Here is a 9,243-nt window from a genome sequence, read left to right as displayed (position 1 = left end):
TGTTAAGCTCACGCAGTCTCATAGGTAGATTTCACATCATCCTGGTCACTTTTACTATAAAAAATAGGGGGGAAAAGAACATTCGAGTACAGATGGGACAAAGCACCGCGTTCATATAATTTTACTATATAAATGAATGCCATCACGTTAAGGCAAAGGTCACGTTAGAAATAGCACAATATTACAACCGGAAGGATTTGCACCTTGTGTGATAAGTAAAATTAAATTGGGGCATGTCGTTGTAATACAATTTTCTGCTGGACAACCTTGAGTCATGGCATTTATTTATTTATTCATGTCACTTTACATGGTTGCAGACCAAGAACCTTACAGCTCCAACAGGACAATGTGCCCCCCCCCCCCCCCCCCACACACACACACACACACACAGCAAAGCTGCTCAGAAACAGTTCTAGGATCAAGACAAGGAGCTCAAGGCATTGACCCAACCTTAAAATGTCCCAAATCCCCTTCCAATCAAAGACAACATTACCTGGGCATTATGCATTAAAGTTAATGATCAAAAATGCAGATCTCTCTGTTATTCAAACTGAGAGAGAGAGAGAGAGAGTCGTTGTGCTCAAATCAACTGCCCTTACTCAGACACACCTGACCAGTCTCACAACACTGCTTTTCAAAGTAAGCCAAACACTGAGCACTCACAGAGTCCAAACCTCTCTGGTACCTCACTATCTGGGCAGTATTTCCTTTTAAGGCATTAGTACTTTATTGTGAATATAATCATTTGGTTTTCTTTGTTTGTTTGTTTGTTTTTAACATATTGTACTTTAAGTTTGTAGTGCAGTAAAAACAAGTACAAAGGCTTTTGTTATATACCCTGTTGAAACACATTTATACTTGACATAAGTCTTTTTTGTGTGTGTCCAGTTTGGATATTTAGCCATCAGAATTGTTGTCTTAAGGCCAAGAAAGATGCCAAGCGGATTTATTTTACCAAGTGGATCATCATGGTCTTGCCATATTGGTCCATTTGATTGACCTTTATTATAATTATGAATTTATTTTATTTTCAGTTGCTACAAACGGGACAGACATGACTGGGGGATAGGACAGGGAGAAAGAATGAAAGAAAGAGAGGGAGAGAAAGAAAACCAAAGGGGAGAAGAGACGGTGAGAAGGGGGGGAAGAAAGAAAGAAAAAAAGAAAAACAAACAAAGCACCTGGATCACCTGTATGGTGGCTGCTCTGCCGGCAGCCAGCTGTGCCAGAGAGGACTGAGCTTCAGGCCCAGAGGCCCCCGGAAGGAGCCCAGCCGGGCCACAGGCGCCCGGCCCCGCCAATCGGCCACCAGGAGTGAGCCGGTACATACATGAGCACCCAGCCCCAGACGACAAGGACCACCAACACACCAACGTCTGAGGGCATCAGCCACCGGCAGGGAGTGTGGTGAGGGGAGATAGGCCTCCGTACTTTAGAGGACCTGAGATGTACCCAGAGAGGTTGAGTCTAAGACCCAACCTGACATATAGACACAGACGAACAGGCACACGCGGACACAGACGTGCATTCCCACCCCATATGCATAACCAAATACTCGGCACTCACCCAACGTGTAGACAGACACAAATAGACACTGCACAGACAGTCACACTCCCCAAACATACTCTATATCCCAGGTCCAGGTACCCCCGCCCTCAGAGGGGCAAGCCGCACCTAGACCCAGGAGATGTAACCCTTGTCTCTGGGGTGGAGGCAAGCGGACCACCTCCTTATCTGCAGTAGCAGGGAGGCCCCGCATCCCAGACCCCAGTCTGACGGCTAACAGAACCGGGGTGAGTGAAGACCTCAAACCTCCCTATGCCCGCTCATATGTAGTGTTGCTGCGTGCTGTTCTAAAGTGCATTTAAAACTCAGGAGAGTTTTACTTGACATAAGTTTAAGTATAATTATTTTGTGTTCATTTCATTGTTTAGTAAAGTTTATTTACTGTACATGTTTAGTAATACATTGAACACAGGTTTTAATCACAAGATTATTTCTTTTTCTAAAAAATACAAAACAAACTTTTCACAAAAAGTAAGGTTATTTGTCATTGGCAGATGACTTTGCAAGTTTTCGTGGATACAACCCACATCCACAACGCTGCTGCTCAACCCACAAATGCATTTACCTTACAATTGTGGCACCAGTCAAGGAGAAAGAAACAGGCTTTCCAGTGGTATAAGATTATAAATTGGGAGAACATCTCTTAACTGTCATAGATCCCAACTGAGTGAACAAAAACAGCCAATCAAACAAAGAATATAAAAAATCAGGAGATGCTTTTTGTCCTAAAATGCAAATCATTCAGCAAAGTAAGAGACACTTTAACCAGGTCAGTTCTGTAATTCCAAATTTCAGTCAGCTGAATGACATCTCAAAATTAAAATAAGTTTTACTAACAGACTGCTTAAATAAATTACAAGAAATCTTTCCCGACAGAGTATGGGTTATGTTAATACTGACCTGCAAGCTCATTAGAATTGCACAATCTCTGTTTTTGCCTTATGTAATGTACATACATATACATTTAAAAGATTTTGTTGTTTTTTGACAACAAGTGATGGTAGCTCAATGAATAAGACACAGTATAACTGTTTGTGCATGATTTTTCACAAACATTTGACATTTTGACACCCTGGGTTAACTTAGAGAGTTAATAACTAGCTTTGTGTGGCCACTTATTGTGTGTTAGTTGCCTCTTTCAATCATCAGATGACAAAATGGTGATTTTATACAGGAGAAGCTGAAGACGTGGAGGCGTGTAAGACTGCAACTCTGCTTCCGGGTCCCAACTCTGGATAAAGTAAAAGAGACGGACAAGACACTAACACCTATAAAAGAGAGGAAACAAGTGAAGTAGCTGGAATGTTGGAGTGTTTCTTCAGTTTAACTATAACAAGTGGACTGATTTGGATAACACATGTTGGATTTGATAAATTGTATAGGAGGACAGGAAGAGTGGTGTGAATGTGAAAACCTGCACACCACTCCTCTTGACCTGTACAGGTTCAGTAAGACAGAAACTTTTGGGCTACCTCTTGGTCTCCTGTATCTCCCAAGAGGTTCATTAAAGCATTGATAAACCGCCAACAAGACGACACCACTGCCATCATCGATACAGGCTGAAATATAGGTTCAAATTCAGAAAGCTTTAAAGAATGTGGTTACATCGGCTAATGATTGGGGCTTTAAAATATCTATTGATAAAAATAAGTGTATGATAACTGGACATAAAAGGAAGGGACCAACTAAACATCTGCAAGTCTACGGAAAGGACCTTGAGAGAGTCAAGCAGTTCAAATTGATCAAGAAGCTGGATATAATTTGGTCGAAAACTCTGCACCACTCCAATATTGTCCTTTTAATAGAAATGTGTGAAATGCCTTTGAAAATGAGAAAATATAGGCTTGGGCTGAAGTATTTAATAAAAAGAAAAGGACAAAATGTAATAGTTCTGGTTAAAACTGGGCTAGCACTGGGAATTCTTGGGATCAGCAAAGAAAGTCAAAATCAACTTTAATGAGGAGTTGAAATCCATCACATGAAAAAATTGGCTTTGTTGACATGTGTTAGGTATTTTAGTACCATGGTAGCATTTACTGGATATTGTTTTATAGTGACATTATACAGGAAAACTCTGTCATTCAATAAGGCCCCTTTGTTTTAGTTATTTTTCTCTTTGACCCAAGAATTGATGTGTGAGAATCACAGGCTGGTACAAGGTTGAAATACCACAGAGATCACTCCCTCAGCTACATTAGTTTCTTAATCTTTTAGACGCCTGTTGAAGGCCAAATGGTTTGTTTCAGATTTCACTAATGAAAGAACTCTTTGTTTTGTGCCTTGAAAATATGTCGCTGAGATAATCACAATTGTAGCTGAACTAATAAACTACACAAAGGATGCTTCTTCACCCAAGGGCAGGAAGACGCTCCCTTATCTTGGTCTGTACTGGTTTAAACTGATAATCTGCTGTCTCATGAATTTTACCCTCTATATAAACTGTTGTACTTGTGAATAAAGTTGAGTCAATTTGGGAAGACAACCTGAAGCAGTCTCTGTTTTCTTGTTCTCCCAAGCTGCTCCCGAGCTCGTACTAACACGCTGAATGGCATGCTTGAATATTACTTGAGAATATATTTGACTGTGTTACAGACTAAGGGACATTCTCTGCTGATAGGTGAAGGTACATTCTCTGCTGATAGACGTCCACGCCTCGAAGGAAGTCGATCCACGGATTAGGCCCTGGAAACCGTTTCCTTCAACATGGATGTGTGTTCTCCTGTCTGTTGGTCAGGTATACCATCATGGCTGATTCTAGGTCCATACTCAACAAGAACAGGAAAAAGAACTCAGTAGATATCGTAAAAATAACCTACTCTAGGATGGAACACCTTTGGATTGGCTATTTACAAGTTTATACAGATGGGTCAAAGGTCATGTAAGTAGCAGAGTGGCTTGTAGTGTGTACATACTGAAAACAGAGTTTTAAAAAAAGCTTGTGTATATCAGATCAGTTTTATGGGCTCTCTGGTGGGTTGAGGACCAAAGGCACGATACTGCATCATATATACAGTGATTCAGCTGCAGGTTTTTTAGCATTTAAGGAGCAGAACCAGACCTGACCTGACTCTAGAGACACCTCGATGTAATGCAGCAGCATGTTCATCAAAGGAAAAAGCTGTTCAGAGACTTTGATCAACTGGAAAAACTGTTTTCAATATTTTTAAAAGGAAAGCTGTTACATTACTTATGCAGTGCTAACCTGTTAGAGAATATAGAGACCTGAGACTGAGCGTGTGGCTAGCTCGCTTATCTAGAAGAAAACTTGGGAAGTAGTGAACAGTAGATGGCAGCAACACGCCATTGTTTCATCTAGCCTGCCAAACCAAAAGAAGCACCCGCCTCTCCACAAAGTAGTAGTCAGACACAACACACAGGTTTACTTGCTAAGTAAGGTCAGCTGTACCAAAAAGGGTCGCACCAATAACTGTGGTTAATATGCACGACGTGGCTTCATTTCCTGCCATTTTTGGAAAACAATGATGTGTCCGGAGTCAGGTGTGCTCGCTGGCTCTAGTGAACCTTGACCTCCCTGTCAGGTAGTGATGGTCCGCTTGAAGCTGAAGCTCCGGTGCGTGTGTCAAAAAAATCAACACACTGCTTCAGAAGCACTGTGTCGAAGCTTGACTCGTTTGGCCAGAGTCACGTGATCAGTGACGTCTGAAGCTTCATTTAGAGCCTAACTGCTTCGGTATCTGATTCAATGGTTTATAAGGAAGCAAATCATTCCCGGGATTTGTGGAGTGTTTTGATGGTGACAGATAGCGAACCACTGATCATTCTACTGAGAGATTTGGAGCCAGCGAGGAATAAAGGAGGTTCTGTTGTGTGGGAGAATTTTGAGTTGATTTTTGTCGATCAGGTGGGTTTTCCAGCTTTGTGTTCTGGCCGTTTGCTTTTTGTTTTGTGCGTGTTTATTATATCTGAAAACGGGAAAAAGGTAAAATGTCAAAAATCTGCTTCCATAATATAAATATCATTAAATAACTTTAGAAAAACTTCCACTTGACTCTTTACATGTAATGTTGTAAAACTATATATTTTATTGTTTAATTAATCTGAAAATGTTAGTCTGCCAAATGTGCAGCAATTGAATTTCTTTATTCTCTTTAGCTGATAGTTTGTGGGGCCCAGGTAGACTGTATAACTGCATCTCTACCAGTTTCTCTGCACTCCAGCCTCCTCTGTGCCATGTGAAGGGATTTTCCTTAAGGCAGGAGAAATGATCTCCACAAAAAGGAACAGGTTCAGTCATCGCACACTAGAACAAATTCTCTTCTTAAATAAAAATGAGAAAGGGTTACCTTAAATGCATCATGTTTTTAATTTGCAAGTTCATAAGCATTTTCCTTTTCCATTTCACAATCAATTCTACCCCCAGGTCAAAAATATGTCTGGGGAAATTTCCCTAATATAATATTATTTATAAATACACCCGTCCACTGCCAGACTGCAACTGCACCTTATGTACATTCTGTAGTATTCATTCCACCTCATTTAATTTCTGTATTTTATGTATATAAGTTTAGATTAGTTATTTATAGTTGGTTTACACAGCTTTGTGCATGTATGTGTACGCATGTGTAATGTATATATAGACACGTGTGTGTGTGTGTGTGTGTGTGTGTGTGTGTGTGTGTGTGTGTGTGTGTGTGTGTGTGTGTGTGATGTACATTGCTGTGCTTGAGAGCCACCATCTACCGGAACCAAATTCCTTGTATGTGTCTGCACATATACTTGGCCAATAAAGACGATTCTGATTCTGATTCTAGCGATTAATTGCATACCTGCATGGAGGCAGGACCTCACAGCAGAAGCATACTCCATAATGTGTTGTACATTATTATATGTATATATTATATGTAACCTGGTATTTTTCAATTATTGTATTTACCAACATCAAGAAGTCACAAGCAAAGAAAGACCACACCATGGTGCATAACAAGGAGAGTTTACTGGTCAAAACTATTTATTAAACAAATAAAACACATTTTTTTAACCACCAAAAAATACACGTTCAAAGCAACACAACGGCGGCCCAATATCAGACAGAATTCCACTCAGTAGAGTGGGCAATCATAATGAAGCAGTTGGTTTTATTTTGTGGATTCACGCTGCTCTTCATATTTTAGGCCACCAGATGTCACCAGAGAGGACTGTGTTGAAAAGCTTCGAGTAATGAACCGTTTTTCAACACAAGCTTCAGTGCTTCAGAAAGCGTCATTTGACCATCACTACCGTCAGGTATCAAGCTGGTGAGTTTGGCTGTGTAATTTACACACCTACATCATCGCATGAAAATCTCTTAAAAGTTTATTTTGTGTCACAGAAACAGTAATATTTCAAACTCTTTACCCGCCCTCCTCCGCCATTTGAGTTTTGGACGAAATGCATTCTGGGATATTTGGCTGCACGCTCGATAGAATGGGAGGAGCGAGAACACATCCGGGCATTTTGAGCGTACTTGGAACACTACTTGGTCTGCGACTGATGACGTATCACAACTCAAGTACATACAAATACGCATATTGAGAAATGGCCAGAGTTTTAAAGAGGAAGTGAAGAAAATATTCCCGTGTTTCACTTAAAAAGGGATTATGTTCAAATGAATGGTCATGTGAGAACATGCTAAAGACAAATCTAACTGAAGTATAATTACTTTAACTGAAACTTGAGTTATATCCATAGTGAATGTTCAAATGGGAAATAGATTTTCTATTTTAAGAATAACACAGAAAAGAAGAAAATGTAATGAAGTGATTTTGAAGTTTAAACTTAAACCCTGTATTAAATCATGTACGTGAAGTCAGATAGGCCCCATTGTAATTGCTCCGTTTATTATTACTATTATTTTCCCCCAAAATGGTCTTTTTAACATGCTCAAAAACTCATAAAACTGCGATATTTTTGGTTAAAACTTTTGATTTTGCAAATTTTGTTGTACTTTTGCAAACTCCTAGGGATTTTATCGGCTCAACTTCATATTTGGTCAGTCTAAACTACAGAAACTGCAGAGCTTTTGCGTTTTCTTCAAAGGCGGTGGCCGTGGCACCACAGCGAATTTTGATCATTCGCTATGGAATTTTAATATGCTGTCACCCACACATGCATTATCCAGTCTGGACCAAATTTTTCATATGTGATCAGGCTTTGACCCTGAACACATTTCATCTGCCATATTTGACAATGGTCAAAGCGCCACCTAGTGGGAAGTTGGTCTTGGGTTACATTAACCTCTTAAGACCTGGCATCCACATATGTGGACATCCCATTTTGGGTTATATAGACCAAAATACTCAATTTTGCTCTACAAGGGCCTGATATCCACTTACAAGGACATTATACTGCTACTGTTCTATCGAAATTTTAAACGAATATCCTCATATGTGGCTCTCATTTTTCTTAGAAACAAAAATCAGGTAAAAAAAATCTGGTAATTCTTTGTTTTTACATTCACTGGTTCCCAATATGCCCAAATATCAAAGAGAAATGAAAAATGCATGCCGTGGAAGAGTTCAGGTCTTAGGAGGTTAAAAACTATGAGTTTTTGTTAAAGGGTGTGAAACTGGCAGCTTTGGCAAATTTCAATATTTTCACATGAAGCTCGTAATTGCTCCACAGGCATGAGAAGATCTAGCTCATCTTGATTACCAGAGTGAAGAAACACAAGGAGAGGGGACCCCCATATCCTCCACAGAGCTAGTGGGGACAACAACATGGACCCATCAATCATCACACAGGATGGAGGAGGACAGCAATAGCTGGCTGACCTGGCTTACTTCATCTGAGGGCTTAAGAAATGATTGCTCCAGAGGTGTGGGTCGTCCCAGGGTTAACCCTGAAGTTGCCTGGACCAGCCAAAATCCTGCTTTGTAGTAGATGCCTCTGGTCAGCTGGAGCCTTTCTCAGCAGTTTGCCGTTGGATCTCTTTGCGCCTCGTTGGCTCTGGCTTCCTCCATGCTGGTCATTCTAAAACTGTATGTGGTTCAGAGCAAACCAGCTTTTGTGGTTAAAACTGGAATGCGAGTTTATATTTTAACCAACTGACTTATTTTACTTTTGGTTTTGCAATTAATGAAATGTAACTTCACAAACACAAGAAATCAGTTGTATGCTGGTTTATAGCAGACAGGCATAAATTAGTAATCTGTTTTAGGTACCAAATTTATAGTGAAGACCAGAAGTATTAAAATATTAAATTACAAATTTGGAAACAGAACTGTAAAAGAAACAAAATTATGCTCTGATTTTTTTTTTATTATTTTTTTTTTACAATTTATAAAAAATAGATTGAATTGGCTAATAATATCGTCTTATTGTCTGTGCCAGTGGATATATGGAAAAACATAACTGAATTACTTTGACGATGAAGATAAAATAAGTAATATATATATATTCTCCGGTGTCTTTATTTATAATGACCAAGTGTAATTCACAAAAGAAAAAAGGTATATGTTTCATACCAAAGATTTTGGTGTCACAACTCAGTTAAATCTGAACAACAATCTTCATGTCATTTATAGATTGCCTGTAGTCCACTGTCTACATCATTTAGTGTATGTTTGTAGGAACTTTGACTCCACCCTTGTAGGTGGACCTACGCTGCAGAAGATAGTATGAAGATATGAGATATTCACCTGAAACAGACCTACGAGCACTTTCTTTTAGAAACTTAAT

The 9,243-nt window shown here is 39.6% G+C and overlaps 1 long non-coding RNA gene across 3 annotated transcripts; it reads left to right on the top strand.

Annotated features, from left to right (window-relative positions):
• Nucleotides 1-4,307: 4,307 nt before the first annotated feature.
• LOC309687291 lies at nt 4,308-9,190 on the top strand. 3 transcript variants are annotated; one of them, XR_014270700.1, is made up of 4 exons: nt 4,308-5,428; nt 6,699-6,821; nt 6,944-7,061; nt 8,188-9,190. It is a non-coding gene; the product is annotated as an uncharacterized lncRNA (long non-coding RNA). The 3 variants fall into 3 exon arrangements; XR_014270701.1 differs by having other exon boundaries at nt 6,896-7,061; XR_014270702.1 differs by lacking the exon at nt 6,944-7,061 and having other exon boundaries at nt 8,188-9,184.
• Nucleotides 9,191-9,243: the final 53 nt, after the last annotated feature.

The sequence above is a fragment of the Aulonocara stuartgranti genome (assembly GCF_965226115.1).
Source record: "Aulonocara stuartgranti genome assembly, chromosome: 14".
Classification (NCBI taxonomy): Eukaryota; Metazoa; Chordata; class Actinopteri; order Cichliformes; family Cichlidae; genus Aulonocara; species Aulonocara stuartgranti.
This window is presented reverse-complemented; position numbering and strand designations above follow the sequence as displayed.